General features: G+C 41.1%; 1 pseudogene; it reads left to right on the top strand.

Annotated features, from left to right (window-relative positions):
- LOC149211475 (subtilisin-like protease SBT5.3 pseudogene) overlaps positions 1-5,966 on the top strand; it is a 74,075-nt pseudogene extending 68,109 nt beyond the window's left edge.
- The last annotated feature ends 17,369 nt before the right edge of the window (positions 5,967-23,335 follow it).

Below are 23,335 nucleotides of genomic sequence, written 5' to 3'. Positions count from 1 at the left end.
TCTTTCTTCTTCTTCTCCTTCTTCTCCATGGGAGCTTGGCTTTTGCCGGCTCTACCTTGCGAAGAGGAAGGATTGGAGGAAGATTTATAAGAGGTGGAAGGCTGGAGGGCAGCTCTAGACTGATCTAACTGTTGACTCGACTGTTCAGGAACCATGGTGTTCTGAACTACACTGGTTGAGAATAGCCAAACTGGCAGGCCAATTGTCAGTCCTGGAAGCGACAATGTGGCCATGTGGGGCGCACCAACTTCTCCCCAAGAGGAGAAGGGACTAGGATTTCCATCATGGGGAATTCCTTGGCTGGTGTGTTCCATGTTCTCAACCTAAAGATCAACGCAGGAATGGGAGGTGATTATGTTCCGTTTTAAAATAAATTTTATAACGACGCTTTAGACACAACTTGCTTTTTCACTTTTTAAGAGTCGAGAAAAAGCTAAAGATGACTCTAGTCTCCTTCGATGTTTTAACGAGCCCAAAGTGACAAATGCTCGGATGGATTTTTTCAGTTATAGAGTTTGAAAAAGGCCAAAAGAAACTGCTATGGAGTTCTAGGCAGAGGGTGTGCCAAACTTTTCGCAAAACCACAGAATACGTTTTACGGTACAGGTGGTCGATCTTTGTGAATGCTGTGTTCACTGCATTGCGATCAGTAGGGCGGCCGACACGGCTTCCTATGGATAAAGGCTTTATTCCTATAGGGGTCTCCCAATATATACACGACGGTACGCGGGAGCACAAGTCCGTATTGATACTTATCGCTTCACCGTGGAGGAATCACCCAACCACTCGACGCTAAGATATCACGTTTAACGACGCCGGAACACGTCTCTAGATTAGACCTCTATGTGTTTTTGTTATGTTTCAAAGCATTGTTATGTAAATTCAATTCATTTTAGGTTGATCTTGTTTAGCAGTTTGCCTTTATGGATCACCACGAGATGTATGGTACAACTCCTAAATGCAGTCTAAGAATGATAAGCAAGCTTTTTCAATCTTTCAACTTATGAAAATCTTAACTACTGAGGGAAAAGAAAGACATCATCTTTTCACACAGATCATAGAGCACACACTAATGCACTTTTCCCTAAATCAACATGCAAGCTGTCAAAATGCACATGCATAATGGAGGTATTTCTTTTCCTCTTTCTTAATGTTGATGTATTACAAAAAGAAAGTTGTTGTATAACTTTGAATTCAATTTCAAGTGAAAGCAAACAAGCTTTTGTCCAAAATCAAAAGAACACCTTAAGATTTACTTGTTTCAACACTATAAATACATAAATTCAAACCATATGACGAAAGCAAAAGCTCAATTAGCTATGAACAGTAAACAAACTAACTCTTAGGATCAAAACGACACTTTATCACAGGTCTAGATCTAAGAGGCCATAGCAAGACTAGTTCACTTTCGTTATGGGAAACTGTAAATGAAGTAAGAAATACAAAAAGAACAAATACAGTTTCTTTATACAACCGAGGCGGAATAGTGGCAAAGAAAGGTGGTTTCAGATAGGTACATTGACTGGTAACAGGCAGCAAAAACAAGACTGAAAACTGGGCAACAGAAAGCAGAGAACCCCAGTTGCACAAGGCCTAACTGGTTCAGCGCAACCTCTACACTGTCAGTTTGACATTCAGCGCAGGTAGGCTTCACGGGACCTGCGTTGAAATGCAGACTGCCTTCACTGCAGTTGTGATGAAGAAGAAACTTTCGTTTCTCTCAAGTTTTGGGTCACAGATTGCTCAAAAATCAATTGTTTTAGGCCAAATCAAAGGCTATCAATCAAGTACACACTAGAGGATGATTCAAAGAGGATGAAGACTATCACTAAGAGCTATTTAGAGTCCTTGTGGATCAGCTCTTCAAATCATAAACATGCCCAGAAACTGAGCTAGAGTAGCTGCCCTCTACTTTGCATCTGAAAGATTCAAATGCAGTTCGATTCGGTACTCCCTGTGTTTAGGAAATGAATAGCAAAAAACACAAGCATCCAACAAGATACGGTCCCCAGCGGAGTCGCCAGTTTGTTGTTGGGAAAAGTATCCAATACGGAATGACCCTATCCCACTCTAAGGGTGATAGTTCCTTAGCAACAATCAAAGCAAAGCTATCTAAGATTACTTCTTTATGAGATGTAAAAGAGAGGAGAAATAGATCCACTAACCGATGTCTTCCGCTAATGGTTGATCCAATCTTCTCTCCTTGCTGCTTGCTCCCAGCTCCTCGCTCTTTCATGGGCCCAGCTACACAAAGATCCTACAAAATGACAAGAGAGGGAAACTACAAGAAGCATACATTCATAATTGATTCAAGGATTAGAATAAATCAAATACACAAGTACAACAATACATCATTGAAACACATGTGTATAGAAGAACCTCAAATGCTTTATTAATGGAAGAAAGTAAGGTTCAGGTAGTGATACAACCATAAGAGGTCCAATCCAGCATCACCTTCCCGATGGAAAGAAATCTCCTCTTCACCTCCTTCTAGCAATCACCCAATAATTCTATACTAAAACCAACAGCAATTCTTTGCACAAAATTCCCGCCTCCAGATCTCATGGGATGAGATCCTTATATAGAGTTTTGGAGAGAGCATGAGTCAGCTTGAGGCTAGTATGAAGCTGACTAGTGTCCTCTCTAACTCCAGTTCTTCTTCAGTTCTTGAGTCCACTTGGAGATCCTTGCTTCCACTTGGAGTTTTAGAACCTCTTACTCATCACTAGGCGAATTCCTTGATCCAAGTGTCATTTTGGAAGCTTCCTGGGCACTGACACATTGAGGAATGAGACTTCCACTTGTCAAATCTCGCTCAACGCAGGTAGCCTTTGCTGGAGTTGACATTCAGCACAGGTAGACCATGGAGCAGTTGACATTCAGCGCAGATGCTCAGTGGAGCAGTTGACATGATCCAGAATTGACTTGTTTTTGAGTGTTTTTCAGTGGAGAACTGATTTGAATTGTTGTGGTTTGCTGACCTTGTTCCTCTAGGGATAGGAACAACATGTTTAGGGACTTTGGATCCCTTAGATTATCGACATTTCATGCTTCATGCTGTAAGGCACAAAAATGTCTATAACAACTTGGCCCTTTCTAAATCAATGGACAAGTCTTTAATCTCTGATTGCTTCTCCCGGATGATCTCTATAAGCTCTGCATTTGTTGGTTCTGCATCTGTCTCATCATCCTGGATGAGAACAAACTCGGTCTCTCACTCACCTGATGGCCCTTCCTCCTGCACTGGCTCCTTACCCTTACCCTGCTCCTATGATGCTGATGTCGGAAGTGAGGCCCCTTCCACCTCGGGTGGAGATAACAATCGCTTTGCTGCTGCGAATAAGGGTCTACTGCCTTTCTGATAGGTGATGTATACTGGCATAGTGGTAGTCTCATGTCACTCATACTGATGAGATGGGCCCCCTACCTCATGATATGCCTCTGTAACCTCCCGTGGAGTGCTGAAGAAGTCATGGGAAATGAAGTCCTCCCAAGCAATACCCTGTAATCCCAACTGATGGTCTACCAAAATCCGGATAAGGGCAAAGTGATACACACTGTTGAGATGCTATCGAGGGGTATTGTGCTGCATGAAATTTCTCATCCTCTCTATGTTCCCGCAAATGAAAAATGGGAGGTTCATCATCCGCACCTTGGTAAAGTGCATGAGCAACCTGATGTGATAGGCATAAAGGCGAGAAAACCTCCCCTCACAACTGAAGTACTTCATGATCAATTTCATGAGCGGGGCATACTCATCTTTCAGAAATCTGAATGGAAAAGCTCTCGTGAGGTGGCTCAAACATCTGTCTTTGATGTAAGGCTCATAATGATGCCTCTCTACCTTTTTTTTCTTATGCCACTGATCTCCAATGTTTGGTATGCCTGTTGCCACTGATATGGTCGCGGGTGTCAATGTGAAAGTGACCCCAGCCAAGATAGACTGTCCTCCATGTAGGTGAAGTGCAAAAAGTTGGGCCTGTTATCACTGACAAAATTTCAATGCCAAATGTCTTACATTTGTTTGATGGTAAAGGTCGGTGCTAGTCTAAGTTTGAGTTTTTGTTTGCCTTAGAGTCTGAGTCTTATGAGTCAACTATGTATTCTCATTCATCACCGGTCATTCTCATTCATCCCCGGTCCCATAGCCATGTGTCAGTTTTGTTCAAAAGTTACTATGTGTCGCAAAGCTTTTTAGGTTATTTCGTAGCTCATGAAATAATTTTGAAGTGTTTCCGCAGCACATAAATCCTTTTCAGCAGTTTCGCAGCGCAACATGCTTTAAGTGATTTCGTAGCGCATAATTCATATTTTGCACTGGCTGCGCTACGAAATTGGGGATTTGTTCGAATCCATAGCAAATCTCACCCAGCTGTCAGACTTATCAGAATCCGCTGTGTTTTAGATCGTTAGGTGTCGTGGTACTGGCACGTGTTGCAGTTGTTGCTGAGAAGGAGACAAAGGGTTCGCTTGCGTGCCTCAGGATACAGTCTTGACACGAATAGTCCAGTGGGTTCAATTATCTGTTTTATTTCAATGTGGTATTCTGACCTGTTCATGAAACACAATTAGAAGAACAAATCAGTTGATGTTGTTGGGCGCTAGGGCTTTTATAACAGGTGAAAATGTGAGCGGTTCCTTGTCATGGGCAGTGAGCTACTGCCGAAATTACATTTAAAAAGGAGCGGCAGTAGAGACATTGTTTTGATTTTCAGCTTTGAAGATTCAGATGGAGAACAGTTCTCAGCCACCTGGATTCTGCTTTCACCCGACGGATGAAGAATTGTTCACCCACTATCTGAAAAGAAAAGAACACACATTATAGGATTTTGGGATCAATACTCGGAAGCAAGAGGGCAGCCAGAGAAGCCATCTTCTACTCATACACAACCTACATTAATGGTTTTGCTGCCATTCTGGAAGAAGAGCACGCTGTCTCTCTATCAAAACACCCGCAGGTATTGTCTGTATTTGTCAACAAAGTCGGCAGTCTGCAGCCAACTCACTCATGGGGATTTCTCGGCCTAGAAAAAGGAGCGGGAGAGTCTGAAAATGAAGAAATTCCTGAGCAATCGCTATGGAAAAAAGGAGAGTTCGGGAAGAACATTATCATTGCTCACCTGGATACAGGAGTATGGCCTGAATCTGCAAGCTTCAGTGACAAAGGTTTCGGGTCTGTTCCTACCAGATGGAAAGGGATCTGCCAAAATGGCACAAAATTCACTTCAAGTCAATGCAACAGGAAATTGATTGGAGCTAGATACTTTATCAAGGGATTTGAAGCTTTATATGGGCATCTGAATCTGTCTCTATTAGAGGAATATCGTTCCCCGCGAGACAAAGAAGGGCATGGAACGCACACTCTGTCCACAGCGGGTGGGAATTTTGTGAGAAATGCAAGTTTATACGGACTTGCAAAAGGAGGAACTCCCCATGCCAGAGTTGCAACATACAAAGCTTGTTGGCCTGGCTTGTTCGGATATGCTTGCACTGCTGCGGATATGCTTGCAGCATTTGATCAAGGGATACATGACGGTGTAGATGTTTTCTCTATTTCTGTGGCATTTTTCCCTGACCCAGATTATTTTGAAGATGAAATTGCCATTGGAGCGTTCCATGCAGTCCAGAGAGGAAAGATAGTTGTCTCCGCTGGAGGAAATTTTGGTCCAGAAGGTGTTGCAAATGTGGCACCACGGATCATAACTGTGGCAGCAAGCACTGTCGATAGGGAATTCCCTTCAATCGCTACTCTTGGAAACAACACGACATATACAGGACAAAGTCTGTCCCAATTCCAGTTACCAAAGAACAGACTCTACCCTCTTGTATCATCGGTGAATGTCAGAGCTCCAAATACAAATGAAACTGCTGGAGAGAGGTGTTTTCTGGGAGCTCTAGATCCCAGGAAAGTTAAAGAAAAGATCGTTGCTTGCCTCAGCGGTATCAACGACAAGATTGAAAGATGAAATTTGTATTGCTTCTACTGTACAAGATGGTATAAATCGTGGTGCACATGGTGTGACATCTTTAAAAGATGCAATGTCTTTTTTCAAGTCTCAAGCTATTTGGCCAGACGGTTTTAGTTCCAACTAATGAGTCAGGCTTAGATGTTAATGTTAAAGGAGCTTTCCAAGAGTTTACATCTCATAAGAAAGAGAGACACTCATTAGATGGTCAAATTCCTGAGAATTCAAAGTTGGAAAAGATGAAAGGATCGTTGCATAATGTTGGTGTGAAGGCTAAAATGAAAATAGTTAAATCTGAGAATGCCTCGGGGTGACATCCAATATTCCACCATCAGACTCAGGACCCTGTATGCTCGAAGGTAGTGATGAATCAAATGCAAATCTGCCCTGCAGGGAAATCCATACAGCACAGCAGGACTCGAATGAACCGCTATCTGAACTGGATAACAACATGAATTCCTTTTCTAGAGAGCATCAAGCCTCTGTTCCTATATCCATTTATCCGAGACATATTCCAGTGCAAAATGTTGAAGGAGAGGTAAAGGCATTTGTTGGAAGAGTGGATACAGTATACAAAGTAACCATTGAAGTTTTCTTGCCACGAAGATTTGGTGATCTGGACCGTGATCTATGTTTGCATTGGGGTCTATATCTGTCAAATTCTTCAAGATTGGTAGTTCTGGATGCTGCTAGTGTACCTAATGGTACGACATCTGTGACTGTAAATAAACAGAAATTTATGAAAACTCCATTCCAGCAAGATCCTACAGGTTCCCATACCCTGGACTTAGCATTTGATTCAAGCCAAGCACCTTTATTTCTTACATTTGTATTAAAGAGTTCCAATGATCTTTGGGTCAGGACTCATTTGGGTAAGAATTTTTGTCTGCCTGTTGGTTTTGGTCGAGGAAAACCAGATCCTCTTGGATTTTCAATGGGCAGGGATGGATCTGTCAACTTTGCTTTATATTCAAGGAGTGCAGAGAATGTTGTCTTATGCCTCTACAATGCCACAAGCACTGATACTTCTTTAGAGATGGACTTGGATCCTTATATGAACCGGACTGGAGATAGTTTTCTGTTTCATTTAAGGAGATGGGAGAACATTACCAGGTCCCAGAGTTGCAATTAAGGAAATGCATCAGCTCTTCAACCTTTTTGACTCTAACGACAGATGTTTTTATTTTTTGAAATTTCAAGTTCAGGGGAATTTAAAGTGGTTACAGAATGGATTCAAGAAGGTGCTGCAACAAACAAATTACAACAATCTGCTTCGATTGAGTTCAAGATATATCAAACGGTTTGCCTGCAAGAAACTTTTGCCTGCACACATGTTCATGGACAAAGCTTACAACGCATCAAGAACGTGGCAGTTTTCCACATTTTGGGTAATTAAAGGCTAAAAGACATGCTTCTGTGCATTCGAATATTTTGGGGAAAACTGAAGCCGAGAAGCAAGGGTAGTCTCCTAATATTTCTGAGCAGTTAAAAGATTCAACACTGAAGGTCAACATGGAGCATTAAACGTCCAGCTCAGCCAAACTGAAAGAGGACCAGGTGTCAAAGAACGAGGAGAAACCATCATGCATGTAATATGGAGTTATAGCCATAGTTGATTTAGAACTCTTAAAAACTACAGTCAACAGTCAGTTGTAATTATTAGTTAGGTAAATAGTTGATAGGTGTCATTAGAGGTAGTTATCGAATTCCCCTCATGCTGGAGGAGGAATATCGATACAGTAGAATAAGAACTCTATATATAGCTGAAGCAGAAATGTAATTAGGGTTGGAAATTTGATAACAGAGGACTATTTTGGCTTATGTAAAGACAGAGTTTCAGTAATATATTTGGCTGCTTTTCTTCTTAGGATTCATGAAGGATTTCCATGTTCAGAATGTGTGATGTTATTCTTTCCTTAATGTCTTTTACAGTTGCTTAGATGTGTAATCACTCAGAATTCACTTATTGTGCTCTGACTTCCTGTATGCATTTATGAACTGTGGTTTTATATGAGTTGTGTTCTGAACATCCAAATGCTAAATGCCCTGACTTCTATGTAAAGGCAGTATCATTGTTTACTGAGGTTTTATTGACTCCATAGGCCCAATGGATAATCTTGTTTAATGTATTTCCAGCAATCATTTTATTCACTGCTATTTCACAAGAGTTAGCCATCTTATTCTTAATCAAAATCAATAACCCTATGAGAGAGCCCTCTCAGGCTAAGGAGGTGAAGCCTTAGTCAAAAGATTGGTTTGAAACAGTTACTTAGAATCAACCTGACCAGCAGCCTATCAGGACTTGATTTTGAGATAACAGGGCCAACTCATGATGAACTCTGACATTTGCCACCCTCCGGAAAAATTCGAAACATGCTAAGTGCTGGAAACAAGACATAGCAAGAGGGCATGCCTGCAACTCGGTGAGGGTGTTTGGTTCGTCTCTAAGATGTCTGCCACTCCAGTGATGTCTCCTTTGGGCCCTTTCTCCCGAAGCTGTGTCACTATGGGTCTCCTCCTCATACTCTGATGAAACTTTGGATGCCATTACTGCTGTTTGTACCCTGAGTTTTATGTTGCCCTTGAATTCCAATGAAGCTGATAGCTGCTCTGAAAATCTGCCGCCAAGGGGACAATAAAACAGGGAGTATTAGGAGGGGAATGATGAAATAGGAATAGGGGTTTAAAGGGAGAGATTTATCAGGGATTTAGGGGTAGTTTGGGTATGGGGTTGATGGGGTAGGGTTTGAAATATATTGGCAGCTTTGTCACTGTAGCATAAACCCTAGGATCAATGATTTCTTTGTTTCCCTTTTGTTTGCTTTACATAAACTTTTTGCATTTGATTTCTACCCCTAAAACCATGCTATCCCTTTCAATTTTGGTGCAAGAACTGAGGTAGGTGGCCTACCTTTCAAATTTGGTGAGCATTCAAAAGTTTTTAGGCAGATTGGATAGTTTCTCGGCCTTGTATTTTTGTGTGCCGCGCGCCGGGTATGCGCCGCGCCAGTGTTATGTTTACACACTGGGCGGGCCCTATGTGCGCCATGCACAATGAGTGCGCCACGCCCTTTGGTGTATGCGCTGCGCGCTATGAAAACACCCGAATTTCTTCCTAATTGTTTGACTCTCCAACTTTTTCGACTATGCACCCCTCTCCTCACAGCTTGGCTTGCACAATGAGATGGTCTTGTGGTGATTTTGCATTAACCAAATAGTGGAGGAATAGGGAGAGGGTTTGGTAGTGATTTAGGGCAGGGGTTTAGGAAAAATGACAAGGAAGGATGGGGAAAAATGATAGGTGAGGGGAATAGGTGAGTGGGGTGAAACCTTGGCAATATCAACACAAATTTACAACCCCAGCCCTTCATTTTCTTGGTGATTTTTCATGGTTGACATTATGCATTTTGTGTGACATCTCAAACCTCTTCACAAACACCATATCCTTGACAAAATTTGATGAGCAGGTGATGTCATAAGGCTTACCTCTCAATTTGATAGCCTTCACCCAAGTTTGACGTGGTTTGGTAGTGTTTCTTGGCCACTGGACTGTGTGAGCTACACGCAATTCCCAGTGCGCCGCGCGCCTTGTATGCACTGTGCCTGTGAAATCTTTCAACGGCGGGCTGGCTGCGTGTGCACCGCGCCCGGTGAGTGCGCTGCGCCCCTGGTTATATGCGTCGCACGCTCCCAAAACCTGCTTCTGCTCACTCAAACTTCTCCAACCTCACACTCACACCTTTGAAATGCTTTCTCCAAGTCTTGCAAGAGCACAATGCCTTTGATTTGGGTCAAAACATGTATTTATAGCCTTGGAGGAGATGGGTTTGATTTTTGCCTCTTTGAAAACCCATTTTCTAATGTTGTGTTTTGCACTTTTTCATTGACCTTTAAACACACTGATTTTCACTTTCCCTTTGACATTTTGGCTCAAATGATGAAATTTTCGGCACCTCTTTGCAGGGACTATATGACAGAGCATTTGGCCATGTAAATCATAACTGCATCTGAAAAGTCAACTGGTGATTTTTGGAAAATTTTGTCATAAATGACCTTGTTTGACTTTTCTTCAAAACAGAGTTTTGAAGAAGAGTCGATGTCTATCCAAGTGACGATGAAGCTCTCTGAACCATAGTTGTATAAGGGCCTCCCTCTGGCCTGCATGGCTTGTTTTGGACATGTTTTCAAAGACCAAATTGATGAATTCCTAGACCCAAACATAAAAATGACTTTGTCCTGTAAAGGATCAGACCTTGACTGTCATGAACTTTTGGTGATTATGGAAAAAGACCTGAGCCAGCAGGAGACAGACATGAGGGAAAACGATTAGCATGACTTTCTCCATCAGATCATGGAATTGCCCTAGCGAAATGCAGCTAAGTGAATGGAGCGGGACACCTAAAATTGAAATGCACAAAGAGTTTTGATCTCTGATGGAGGGCTGACCAGACCGAATCTAACATGAAGAACACAACCAAGGTTCAAAAGGCTGATAGCATGGCAATCACAGAGGTCGTTTACTGAAGGCGGGTTTATTTTTTAATGAGGTTGAACCTTGTGCCAACATGTGCTCAGTGGCGGGTTTATTTTTTAACGAGCTTGAACCTTGCGGAAACATTTCTCGTGCCAGTCATTTTAAAGATGTTCCTCATTGGTAGGTTCATTTTTTGACGAGCTTGCACCATGCGAAACTTTTCTCATTGCCTTTTCGTGTAGGCTAGAAATGACCACACTAGAAAGCTAACTACATTAAATGATAAGGAACTACTGAGGTTAGGTAGGATGGTTTTGTCCTCTGTCGAGGCAAAACCCTTCCTTTGGTCCATTTGGTGTGCAGACATTTTGGACCAACTGCCTAACCTAAGAAGTTGACACTAAAAAGCTAAAAAATGAAATTGGTCATCTTTTGCTTGCATAAAAAGGTTTGCATGCCCCTAGGCATGGAGAAAAGGAGAGTTTCTAGGTTACCATATGGAAGTCCTTGCGGTTAGGCAGGATCGTTTCTGTCAGTGGTTAGACAAAAACACTTCCTTGGCTCTGCCCATCGAAATAGACAAAGGTGAATGGTGTGAGCTTCCAATCACATAACCTACGAGGAAATAAATGTTTCAGACCGATCCCAAATCCTACAAGGAAATGGTGTTTTAGACCAATCATATAACCTACAAGGAAATCTATCTTTTCAGCTGGGTTTGTCTGTTGAAGCAGACTAGGGTGCATGCCCCCTAAGCTTCATTACATTCATTGGACTACTCGCGCTAATTAGGTGGATGTAATGAAGGTTGAAGAGACATTCTTGATGCAAAGAGACCATTTAGGGATGATTTTTGACTTGTAACTGTGTTTGAACCGGGAAATGAAATCTGGTCGATAAGCTGTACCATTCTGCCTTCATGTGGGAAACACATCACTCAGAAGAGTGTGGAAACAATAGCTTCCATGCTATAAACATAGTCACACCCAAGGAGTAGATTGTAATCTAATGGCCCTTGGACTACCATCACGTTCAAGTGAACGATTTTCCTTTTCAAAGTTATTGGCAACTTCGGAAGGATCCCTAACGGTCGACTAGTTCCTTTGTTAAAGCCTGAAAAATTTTGTGTCTCAGGTAGAAGCGATGGTGAACCAAGCGCTTTCCAAGAAGTTGAGGAAAGGATACTCACTGAAGCCCCTTCATCTATGATAGTGCCAGACACGATCATTTTGTAAACTTGTACTATGATCCGAAATGGTACACTAGATGCAAGGCGGGGTATTGCTAGTTGATTCCAATTGAAGGAAATGACTAGACTACTTGGAGGGGGTACCAGATAAATGGCTAGATGAACCTCCTGAACTAGGGAACTTTCCTCTTGTTGTAAAAAAATGGGTGGATTGCCCCTAAGTTCATTAGACTCTGTATTAACAAAAATAACTTGAATGGTGTCGTTCTCATTCTCTTTGGAAATTGTATCATTTGAAGGTGGACCTTCTGACAGCAAGACTGGGTTGATTGCCATCTCAACCTATTGACTTTGGTCTAGTATGGACTCAGAAGGTTTACTTTCAATGATAGGTGTTTCGACCAACGATTGAGTTATGTCAGTCAGATTTTCAACTAGTGATGGACTTGGTAAGAGTTTCTTGTATCCAGGCGGAAGTCGCTGCGGTGAAGTAGGATGGTTATCCAAGACACTTTTGGCTTCGTCCAGAAAAGGACAACGGTGAAGAGCATGATCGCCTTCACACAACCTACATGGAAATCTGACCTTTCCTTTTTGTCCATTGACTTCATTTTCACTAGTTGATGGTGTGTTGTCAACCTGATTGCCAGAGGTTGATGACACCGGATGGTGTGAACGGGGAGACCATTCTCTCAAGATCTGCAGAATGCAAGGACAATCTTGATGAAAATGGTTTCCTTTGCAAATTATGCATGGAGATATGGGTTTGGAAAGTTCGGTGGGTGGATTTTCACCGGGTGATGCATGGTTGCCTCCTCGCTTGACTGACTTCTTCTTCTTCTTCTCTTTCCCTTTCTTCTTCTTCTCAGCTACTTTGTTTTTAGTATCACTAATCTCACCAAGTGAAGAGGAAGAAGGAGAGGGAGAAATAAACGAAGTAGAAGGCGAAGGGACAACTTCAGTATCATCTGGTCGCTGATTCGATTGTTGAGGAATTACAATGTTTTGAATGACAGAGGTTGAGAATAGCCATACTGGCAGGCCAATTGTGATTCCCGGAAGGGAAAACATAGCCATTTATGGAGCACCAATATATCCCCACGAAGAGAAAGGATTAGGATTCTCCCCAAGGGGAATTCTTTGATTGGTGGACTCCCTTACTTCAACCTAAGATCAACAAAGGAATATGGATGTTATTCCGAATTAAATAAATATTATGACGCTTTGACACAACTTTGCTTTTTCAATTTTTAAGAGTCGAGGAAAAGCTAAAGATGACTCTAGTTGCCTTCGATTTTTAATGAGCCTAAAGTGAAAATTGCTCAGATGGACCTTTTCTTTTAAGGAGTTGAAAAGGAACGAAAGTGACTACTTTGGAAATCTAGATAGAGGGATTACCAAACCAATTGCAAAACTGCAATGTACACCTTGGTGGTAAATTAAAGAGAAATTACCAAGGACTTTATGTATGACAACCAATCTTCCCGAATGTTGTGTTCAGTGCATTGCAATCGATAGGGTGGTAGACATGGCTTCCTATGGATAAAGGATATCAGCCTATTGTGGTCTCCCAATATATACTCGATGGTACAGGGAGCACAAGTCCATACTAGCACTTGTCGTATCAAAGAGGAGGAATCACCCAACCTTCAATGAAAATGATAGTTACCAAGTTTTATGATGCCAGAACATGTCTCTAGCCTAGACTTCTAGATGTGTTGTGTTAGGTTCCAAAGCATTTTCATGTTCATTGAGATTTATTTTAGAGTTGAATAGAGCTGAAAACAAGGAGGAAAAAACCAAGTTCCAAAGAGAGAAATAGATTCACTCAGTCATGGCACCTGTCCTTAGGGAAACAGGGATGCATCTCACATGGAACACACGGGAGGTGCGATGCATACAGGCTGCCAGTTACAGGCAGTGCGATGGGCCAGGGAGTGAAACTAAGTTGGGTTTTTGGCTCAAAATTCGCAGCTAAGTTTAGTTATTTCAGATAAACTATGATAGACAGTAAAAACAAAGTACAAGGGTATGATCGTAGGAGGTTATTGAGCTACCACAAGGGCACTTAAGATGTTTGCAAGTCATATGTTCAGTTCATAAACCAACCCAGAGATTAACTGAAGCAACATTCATCTACTTTTCACTTGCATAGCAAGAGCAGTTCAAAGGCTAGCTGGATAACTTCAGGCTTCGTCTGTAGTTTATAAAGCAAACAACAATAACAAATAAAAAAACTAATCACTCCCTAGTGGAGTCTCCATTTTGTTTCCATGAAAACTAGTGTCTTTTCGATCTATTAGTCCCACTAAGATGGGTAGCTATCTTAGAAACAAACAATCAAAGAAAATTGTGATTTCCTTTATGTATGATAGATAAGAGAGAAGCAAAGATTACTAACCTGAATCTTCCGCTTGGCTCCTTGCTTGTTTCCTCTCTCCCTTGATAGAGCTTGCCACTCCTCTTCTACTTGTCCCTCTTTAGAGAATACCTGTAGAGGCAAAGCAACAAAAGACCATCAAAGCATCTCGATCTATAATACCATAAACAATGCAAATACATTGACCATACAATTGCATTCACAAATAACAAGATTCACAAATACACGATTATATGGAGGAAAACTCAAATAACTTTATTAATAGTAGAAGAGAGGATTACAACCCAGCTATTTGATCCAGCATCATCCTCCCAGCATCAAAGCCCTCTTCACCTCATGAAAAGCAAGATCACCCAACTGTTGGAAATACTGAGAGGGGGGGTGAATCAGTATTTCTTTTTCCCACTATTGTTTTACCAGTTAAAACATATATATTCATAACACAAGATGAACAACAAGAATAAATGCTTTTATTAATATAAACTATGCAGTAAAATAGATACAATATATAGATTGTCAAAAACAGTTTCCAAGCTCCAACTTGGACTTTGGTGAGGCTCCAACCTCTAGAGCACCAACTCTGTTTTGCCAAGACACCAATCTTGGACTTAGGAGTACCAACTCCCAAGGACTTCAATCATGTTCAGTTCTGAGGCTTCAACCCCAAGGACTCAAATCCTTCTTGCTTCTGAGGCACCGACCCCAAGGACTCCAATCCTGCTTACTTCTGAGGCACCAACCCCAAGGACTCCTATCCTTCTTGCTTTTGAGGCACCAGCCCCAAGGACTCCAATCCTGCTTACTTCTTCTCTCAGAACTCTTTTCTGCTGAGTTCTGTCTATTTATAGCTTCACTGTAGTCTCCAAACTACAGTATCAATGAAAACTAGTCTTCTCTTGAAGTAGTCTTCCCAATTCTTCATACTGCCCACACAGAGTGTCCAATACCCTTCATGACTTCTGATAATGTCTTCACACAGCTTTAGTCAGTCCACTGTTAGCTGAACTAAGCTTTGCATAAAGAACAACTTCTTGTTCAAGCTTATGATCTCAGTTGGCTGCTTCTCCCCTTCGACTATCTGCTATCTTGTTAGCCCTGCTGCCCTCTTTCTGTACTGCTGCATCCTCTCGTTGCCTCTGTCTCCTCTAGCTTATTTTCCACACCGTTCAACAGCCTTCAACAACATTCACTGCTACTGCTTCTGCTATCTCACACTCTGGTTCTTCACAATACCAACAGCCTTAACAGTCCTCTGTTTTTGCTGCTTTTATGCATTCTCGTGCCTCTGTCCATTCATTTCCTCTTACTCGTTGGCTCTTTGGCTTCCTTTCTCCGCAGGCTCTTCGGATTCCTCAACGCTCGCTTATTCTCTCAGTTACCTCCTCGCTTGCTTGCTTCTTCAGCTTCTCGAACTTCAGTTTCCTCTGTCTATCCAAGCGTTCCAATATTCACAGGACACATACAAGAGGAAGAGAGGCCACATACATAGAGAATACTTATTACAAGTTAAACCTGTAACAATGCTCCTTTTATCCATAATTATTTGACATACACAGGGCTTTACAATGTTTATGGAGGCTTTCATTCGGAGAGACTATACCATCAGCGCGAGCCCACATGTCACATTACCACCGGCATCATTGGCCCTTCAAACCACGCGCAAGGCAAATATGTAAATACACAGGAAATATGAATGAAACAGTCGAAACTTATTAAAGAGCCGGACTTCAATTTTAATTCACCCGTATTTAAACTGTATCGGGTCCGCAACATTCATCGCAATCGGCACTCACAACATATCGGCAGTCACCAATGGCCGATGGCCGATGGACGTGATAAGACATTAAGCCAAATCGCAATATAGCATCGGGTCCGCTCTTACAATCGCAATCGGTAGATTTTCATATAACATAGCCAATTCCCCAATACCCGGACGCGATATTATTTTAAATTGTTTTAATAACTCCGTCGGGTCCATACCTCTATCGCAATTGGCGCTTCTGGTCGGACAACCTTCCATGTAGCATTGCGATGGGCGGATGTGATAATAGATTCAACCATAACACAATCCCGCATCGGGTCCGCGTACATATCGCAATCAGCTTTTTGTGGTTGACAGCCCCTTATACATCACGATTACTGCGGATGCGATATAGTATTCAATCAAACTATGATATGCCATCGAGTCCGCGTATATTATCACAATCAGAGGCAGGGCCTTTGTCGCTCCTGATACATGCTCCCGACGCGACGAATGCGATATTAAATTGCAACGTATTGCAATGGTCCCATGGGTCCGCACATATTAACTTTGTTTATATGCTCCGCTGTTTTAACTTTGTTTTTATACTTCTCCGCTTATGTTGCTCCAATAGCTGTTCATGTATGTATATCTCTCTCTCTCTCTCTCTCTCTCTCTCTATATATATATATATATATATATATGTATATATATATAGATATGTATATATATATATATATGTATATATATATATATACATATATATATATATACATATATATATATATATATACATATCTATATATATATACATATATATATATATATATATATATATATATATATATATATATATATATATATATATATATGCGCAAAATAGAGGAAGAAAACACAGCTATCGGGAGCTATCAGGAGCCATATATCCACAGATAATACTATCGGGAGCTATCAGAGGAAAAACCCATATATATATATAGATATATATATCTATATCTATATAATATATATATATATATATATATATAGATATAGATATATATGGCTCCTCCGTTTTCTCCTCTTGGCTCCGTCTGCTCCTCTTGGTGGCTCTGTCTCCTCCTCGATAACTCTGTGTGCTCCTCTTCTTTGGCTCTGTTCTACTCGCTTAGTTTGCTCCTGTAGTTCCGCTAATTCTGTTTCCGCATATATATATATATATATATATATATATATATATATATATATATATAGATATATATGGCTCGTCCTGTAGCTCCTCTTGCAGCTCCTCTAACTCTGTTCGCATATATATATATATATTATATATATGTGTGTGGCTCCTCTTGTAGCTCTGTCTGCTCCTCTTGTCTCCATCTGCTCCTCTGGCTTGGTAGTGTCTTCCAAAGACCTCCTTGCATATATGAATGCCTCTCTTGCTCCAATATCCTGTTATGTGCTTTCATATGCCTCCTTAGGTAGCTCCTCTTTGCTTATGGCTTGGCTATCCTGATGGCCTTGCTCCTGTCTCTTCATGAATCTGCTCTGCATCCCCTTGGCTTCATGTCATCCTTTAGTATCCAGAATATTGCCATTTGACATCAATGACAATGTAGGTCAACACCAATAATACAATGTCTCTTCTCAAAGAGAAACCAACAACACTTCCTTGCAAAATATAAAATACCAGCCTCTAGATCTCTCAAATGAGGGATCCATATATAGATGTCTTGCAAGGGTGTGAGTCAGCTCTGGGTTTTTTATTAGTGTCATTCCACTGATAGTTCTTGGTTCCACTTGGAGATTTCTTTGATCTCTTACTTATCCTTAGGCGAGTTCAAAGAGGCAAGTGTCATATGAGAAGTTTCTAGAAGATTCCTTGGGCATCCACTTAGCAAACTGCCTCTGTCATTTGTCTATTCTCGCTCATCGCACCCCATAGAAGGCTCTTTCAGTATGCATCACACCTGGCTAGTGTAGCAGCTAGTATGCATCGTACCTTGACCATGGAGCAGTCAGTATGGTCCAGTTTTGGTCAGTTCTGAGTGGTTTTTCAGGTGGAACCTTTAGGAAATGATGTAATCAGTTGACCATGATCCCTTAGGGTATGAAACAACACTTTTAGGGGTTAAAAATCCCTTAGTTTATTGACATATATGATTGGGGTTGTAGTGCCCAAATATGTCTATAACACTCCCTCTATCATCAACTCACATTGGATGGAAAATTTGTTAAAAAAGGGCCACAATGGAGTTATAGCCCAATTTAATGCCATCCAGGCCTTTGAACCCAATTCTCTTCTTATTCATCCTGAAATGTAATATATCTTGAACAACCATTTGCCAGTCTTTGAAAAGCCTCACGAGCTTCCACCCTCAAGAGGGGAACATGATCATAGCATTACTTTGGTCCCAAGGGCCCAACCACCAAATGTGCACCCATATAGATATCCGTTCCCCCAAAAGAATGAAATTGAAAAAATAATCAAGGAACTCTTAGAAGCAGGCGTCATTTGTCCCAACATTAGTCCTTATTCATTGTTGGTGGTCATGGTGCTCAAGAAAGATGGGGAATGGCATATGTGTCTAGACTTCAGGGCCCTCAATAAGTTGATGGTCAAAGATAAATTTCCCATCCCGATTGTTGATGATTTGTTGGATGAACTAAATGGGGTTCAATTCTTTACTAAGCTCGACCTTCGCTCAGGCTATCACCAAATTCGCATGAAAGAAGTTGACATTCCAAAGACTGCTTTCCAAACTCATGAAGGCCATTATGAGTTCCTGGTCATGCCGTTTGGTCTTTGCAATGCCCCATCCACTTTTCAAAGCCTTATGAACCACCTACTCAAACCATATCTCAGAAAATTTGTCCTTGTTTTCTTTGATGACATCCTCATCTACAGTCACACCTAGGCCACACATCTTCAGCATGTAGATCTGCTCTTACAACTGCTCCGCAAACATAAATTATTTGTCAAGATGTCCAAGTTCTCTTTTGGCATGTAAGAAGTTGAGTATCTGGGCCACATTGTGGGGCGTGAAGGTGTGAGGGTGGACCCCAAAAAGATCGAGGCAATATAGGATTGGCCTCAACCAAAGACCCTTAAGAGCTTGAGAGGATTTTTCGATCTTAGAGGCTACTATCGCAAATTTGTCCGCAATTATGGTCGCATTGCTAGGCCCCTCACTCAACTCCTAAAGAAAAATTCATTCCTCTGGAATGATGAAGCACAACAGGCCTTTACAGCTCTCAAACATGCGATGTGTTCCACTCCAGTCTTAGCACTACCCGACTTCACCAAATATTTTGTGATTGAATGTGATGCTTTTGGTATAGGTATTGGGGTGGTCTTAATGCAGGAAGGTCGACCCTTGGCCTTCACGAGCCAACAACTAAGTGGGAAGAATCTGGGACAATCTACCTATGAGAAGGAGATGATGGCCATCTTACATGCAATAGATACATGGTGACCATACTTATTGGGGCGACGTTTCCAAATCTGTACAGACCATCAAAGCCTTAAATATTTTTTGGAGCAATGCCTATCCTCACCACAAAAAAATAAATGGCTAGCCAAAATGCTGGGATATGATTATGAGATAATTTACAGGAAAGGGCACAAAAATATTGTAGCAGATGCGTTATCCCGCCAATTTGAGGAGGAAAGTACCCTGCTCGCAATTTCCCTTCCCATTCCAGAATGGATTGAAGAGGCTTGCAAGGAATGGTTTTCACATCCCTGGCTCTCCCAACTCATTAATCAATTGCAGGCGGATCCAAATTCCACAGCGGGCTACTCATGGTAGGATGAGATTCTTCGCTACAAGGACAGAGTCATAATATCACCAACATCCACCCTTAAAAGCCGCATTTTGGCAGAGTTTCACTCATCTACCACTGCAGGACATTCAGGCTTTCAGAAGACGTATGCTCGCACTTGCAGATCATTTTTTTTGGATAGGCATGAAAAAGGGCATTCTTACTTTTGTAGCTGAATGCGATGTCTATCAGTGCCACAAAGGAGAAATAGTCAAATCCCCAGGCACATTACAACCATTTCCCATCCCGGCCTCAATCTGGATGGAGGTTTCTATGGATTTCATTACGGGTCTTCCAAAGTCAGGAAACAAGTCATTCATCATGGTGGTTGTGGACAAACTTTCTAAGTATGCTCATTTTTGTGCCCTACCCCACCCTTTTACATCAACTTTGGTCGCTCAATATTTCATAGATTAGATCTTCAAATTGCATGGCATGACCACTTCCCTTGTGTCTGATTGTGACCTGATCTTCACCAGTAACTTTTGGCAGGAACTCTTCCAGCTATAGGGTACCCAACTACAACTCAGTACTTCCTATCATCCACAAACTGATGGTCAAACTGAAGCAGTCAACAAATGTCTGGAGACCTACCTTAGGTGTTTCACTTTAGAAAAGCAACATCTCTAGGTACAGTGGTTACCTCTAGCCAAATGGTGGTATAACACCAAATATCATGCCACCACCAAAATGACTCCATATGAAGTAGTTTATGGTCAACTCCCTCCTTCCCCTACTTCTTATATCAAGGGATGCTCAAAGGTACAAGCAGTGGATCAACACCTACAAAACCACACAACCATGTTGGCCTACCTTAGAGAGAATCTTCATCAAGCCCAAAACCACATGAAGCAATAGGCAGATCAACATCGCTCAGAATGCAAATTTCAAGAAGGGCATCAAGTATTTTTGAGTCTACAACCATATAAAAAAACATCACTCAAAGAAAAGGGTTGTCAGAAATTATCTCCAAAATTTTACGGACCGTATCAAGTACTTCAGTGCATTGGATAAGTTGCCTACAAGCTAGCTTTGCCACCCACTGCAAAAATCCATCAAGTCTTCCATGTCTCATGCCTTAAGAAAGTGATTGGGAACCATTGCCGAATTTAAACCAGTCTACCTGAAGTGGATGAAGAAGGGTTAATCTGGCTCCAACCTAAACAGGTTCTTGACACACGAGAATGGCACCTCCGTGGTCGCACGATCAAGGAAGTCCTAGTCAAGTGGAAAGACACCTCTCCGGAAGATGCAACCTGGGAACCAACTACTATCCTTCAGTAGTTTCCATAGCTTCACCCTTGAGGACAAGGCTATTCTTATGGGGGAGGGCATGTCAGGGTCCAACCCTAACCCCCTTATTTATGTAATAGGATCGAGTCATAGTTATAGTTAACTAAAGAGTCAATAAAGCCCATATTAACAATTGTAAGTGGTTAACCCACATTTAATGAAGGGACCACAGTTAGTTGCAAATGGGCCATGGTATTAGATAGATGGTATTAATAATAACCATGGTATTGCCCCATGGTATTGCATGTATGAATCCTATATAATGGCTAGAGACTCCCCTCAAGGAGCATCGTGTCTTATTTTGTAATTGAGCTCAGCTCTATTGGAGGTTGCCCCCTTGAAGAGGCAAGTGAACATTGCTTTCTGAATAATAAAATATACTTTTAAGGACTTTCGCGATGTTTTCCTTGGTCTTATGAGGAAATTCATGGCATGGACCCTTCTATTGTCAAGCATGAGATCAAGAAAGATAGAGCATTCTTTTTACAGTATTTTTCGTGCTCATTAATCCAAAAAAAACCTCGAGTCTCCTTCTTCGAGCTCGTTAAACTACCACGAAGAAGGTGGAGCATTATTTTTATGGTATTTTTCTTGCTTGTTAATCCGAAAAATCCTTGAGTCTTCTTCTTTAGGCTCATTAAACTACCATGAAGAATATCGAGCATTCTTTTTATGGTATTTTTCTTGCTTGTTAATCCGAAAAACCTCGAGTCTACTTCTTTGGGCTCGTTAAACTACTACAAAGAAGATATGAGCATGTTCTTTTATAGGATGTTTTCTCACTCTCAAACTAAAAAATCCCTAAGTTTGACATCATTGGGCTCATTAAAAACATACAATAACGGTCCGAGCAAATCGTTTTTCGCTCTTTTTCTAGCTCATTAAACTAAAAAAGATCATTAGAGCATTCTTTTTAGGCACTTTTTTCTCACTCATAAAACTGAAAAAATCCAGGCTCGTTAAATATTTATAAAGATGACCCGAGCATTCTTTTAGGTACTTTTCTCACTTGTTAAATAGAAAAATCCCAAGTTTTTGTCACCGGGCTCGTTAAAACATCTATGGCAACAACAAGAGCACTTACTTTTTTTAGACTATTTCTCACTCTTAAATCGAAAAATCCCCAAGTTTTTCCCCTTCTTCGGGCTCATTAAATCCACGAAGAAGGAATGAGTAGTTCTTTTACCTCTTTTTCCTTGCTCAATAAACTAAAAAAGGTACCTTGAGTTTTCTTCATTTGACTCATTAAAATTTGATGAAGGTATTGAGTTTATTGTCACGCGACTCATTAAAAATTCACGACGAAAAATGAGTTTAGACCGTCTCCTCGTACTCGTAACGAAATTAGGTAAACATCTATTGAACATAGGTTTCTCTTTATCTGGATTCAATAGATTAACTCACGGAAAAGTAACTGATCTGGGTATACTATTAACCTTTTGTTGTACCCAGTTAACAAATATGACAAAGGGACCACCCTGGAGTCGTTCTTTACGATCTTTTCAGACTCTGTAAATATGAAAAGACCAATGAGTTGTCTCATCTGGACTCATTGAATTACATAGACGAGGTATAGAGTCTCTCTTTTTGTGGTCCTCTTCAGACTCTTAAAATATGAAAAGATCGATGAGTTATCTCATCTAGACTCGTTAAATTACACAGATGAATGATAGAGTCTCTCTTTTTACGATCCTTTTCAAATTCTCAAAACATGAAAGGATAAACGAGTTTACTTGTCTGGACTCATTAAACTAATTATATAGGGCATAGAGTCACTCTTTTCACGGTCCTTTTCAGACTCTCAAAATATGAAAAGATTGATGAGTTTACTCCTCTGGACTCACTAAACTATTTAGACGGGGAAAGTAGACAATACAACTGCATTCAGTATTAGAAAGCGTGGTTTGGCAACAGTCGTTCCCTTGAACATGGAACTCCCTCAGATAAACCTTCCTTGTGACAGCCTCTCAATATGAATCCTACAATCTTATGATTTTTTACCCTGATGTTCTTGCATCTCTATTGTTAGGATATTCCGACACATAGGAAATAGTTAAGTACAACTTGGTCTAGTATAGATTTAGGTATAGAGTTAGGTAAAGTGTGTTTCTTTACTATGTACATTTGTAACTTACAATCTGACGGTTCATTCTCTCCTCGGTATTACCGACACTTGATCCGTGGCTTCACACCCGATTGGTCCATGATCTCTATTTAAAGAGCATGGAGGGTCATTTGTAGGGTAATCCGTCTATGAGAGAAGCATATGTAAATTTTTATTCTTTTATTAATAAATTGCCTGAAGTGGCCGCGTTGGCTCAGGCCGTGGACTGTTTCTCTCTTTGAGGGTTTTAACCACGTCAAAAGTACTGGTGTATTGATCTGTGATCTGTTTGTGAGCGGTGTCCTTTGGTGTTCTGTCTGAGGAACTTACCCTATAAATTCCTACATGGTATCAGAGCAATTTGAGGGCCGCGTCCGTTGGTGATCC

This window comes from Pinus tabuliformis, chromosome 1_1 (assembly GCF_031772625.1).
Source record: "Pinus tabuliformis cultivar Carrire ecotype Pingquan chromosome 1_1, CPIR1, whole genome shotgun sequence".
NCBI lineage: Eukaryota > Viridiplantae > Streptophyta > Pinopsida > Pinales > Pinaceae > Pinus > Pinus tabuliformis.
The sequence above is the reverse complement of the archived record's forward strand: the minus strand, read 5'-3'. Positions and strand labels throughout refer to the sequence as shown.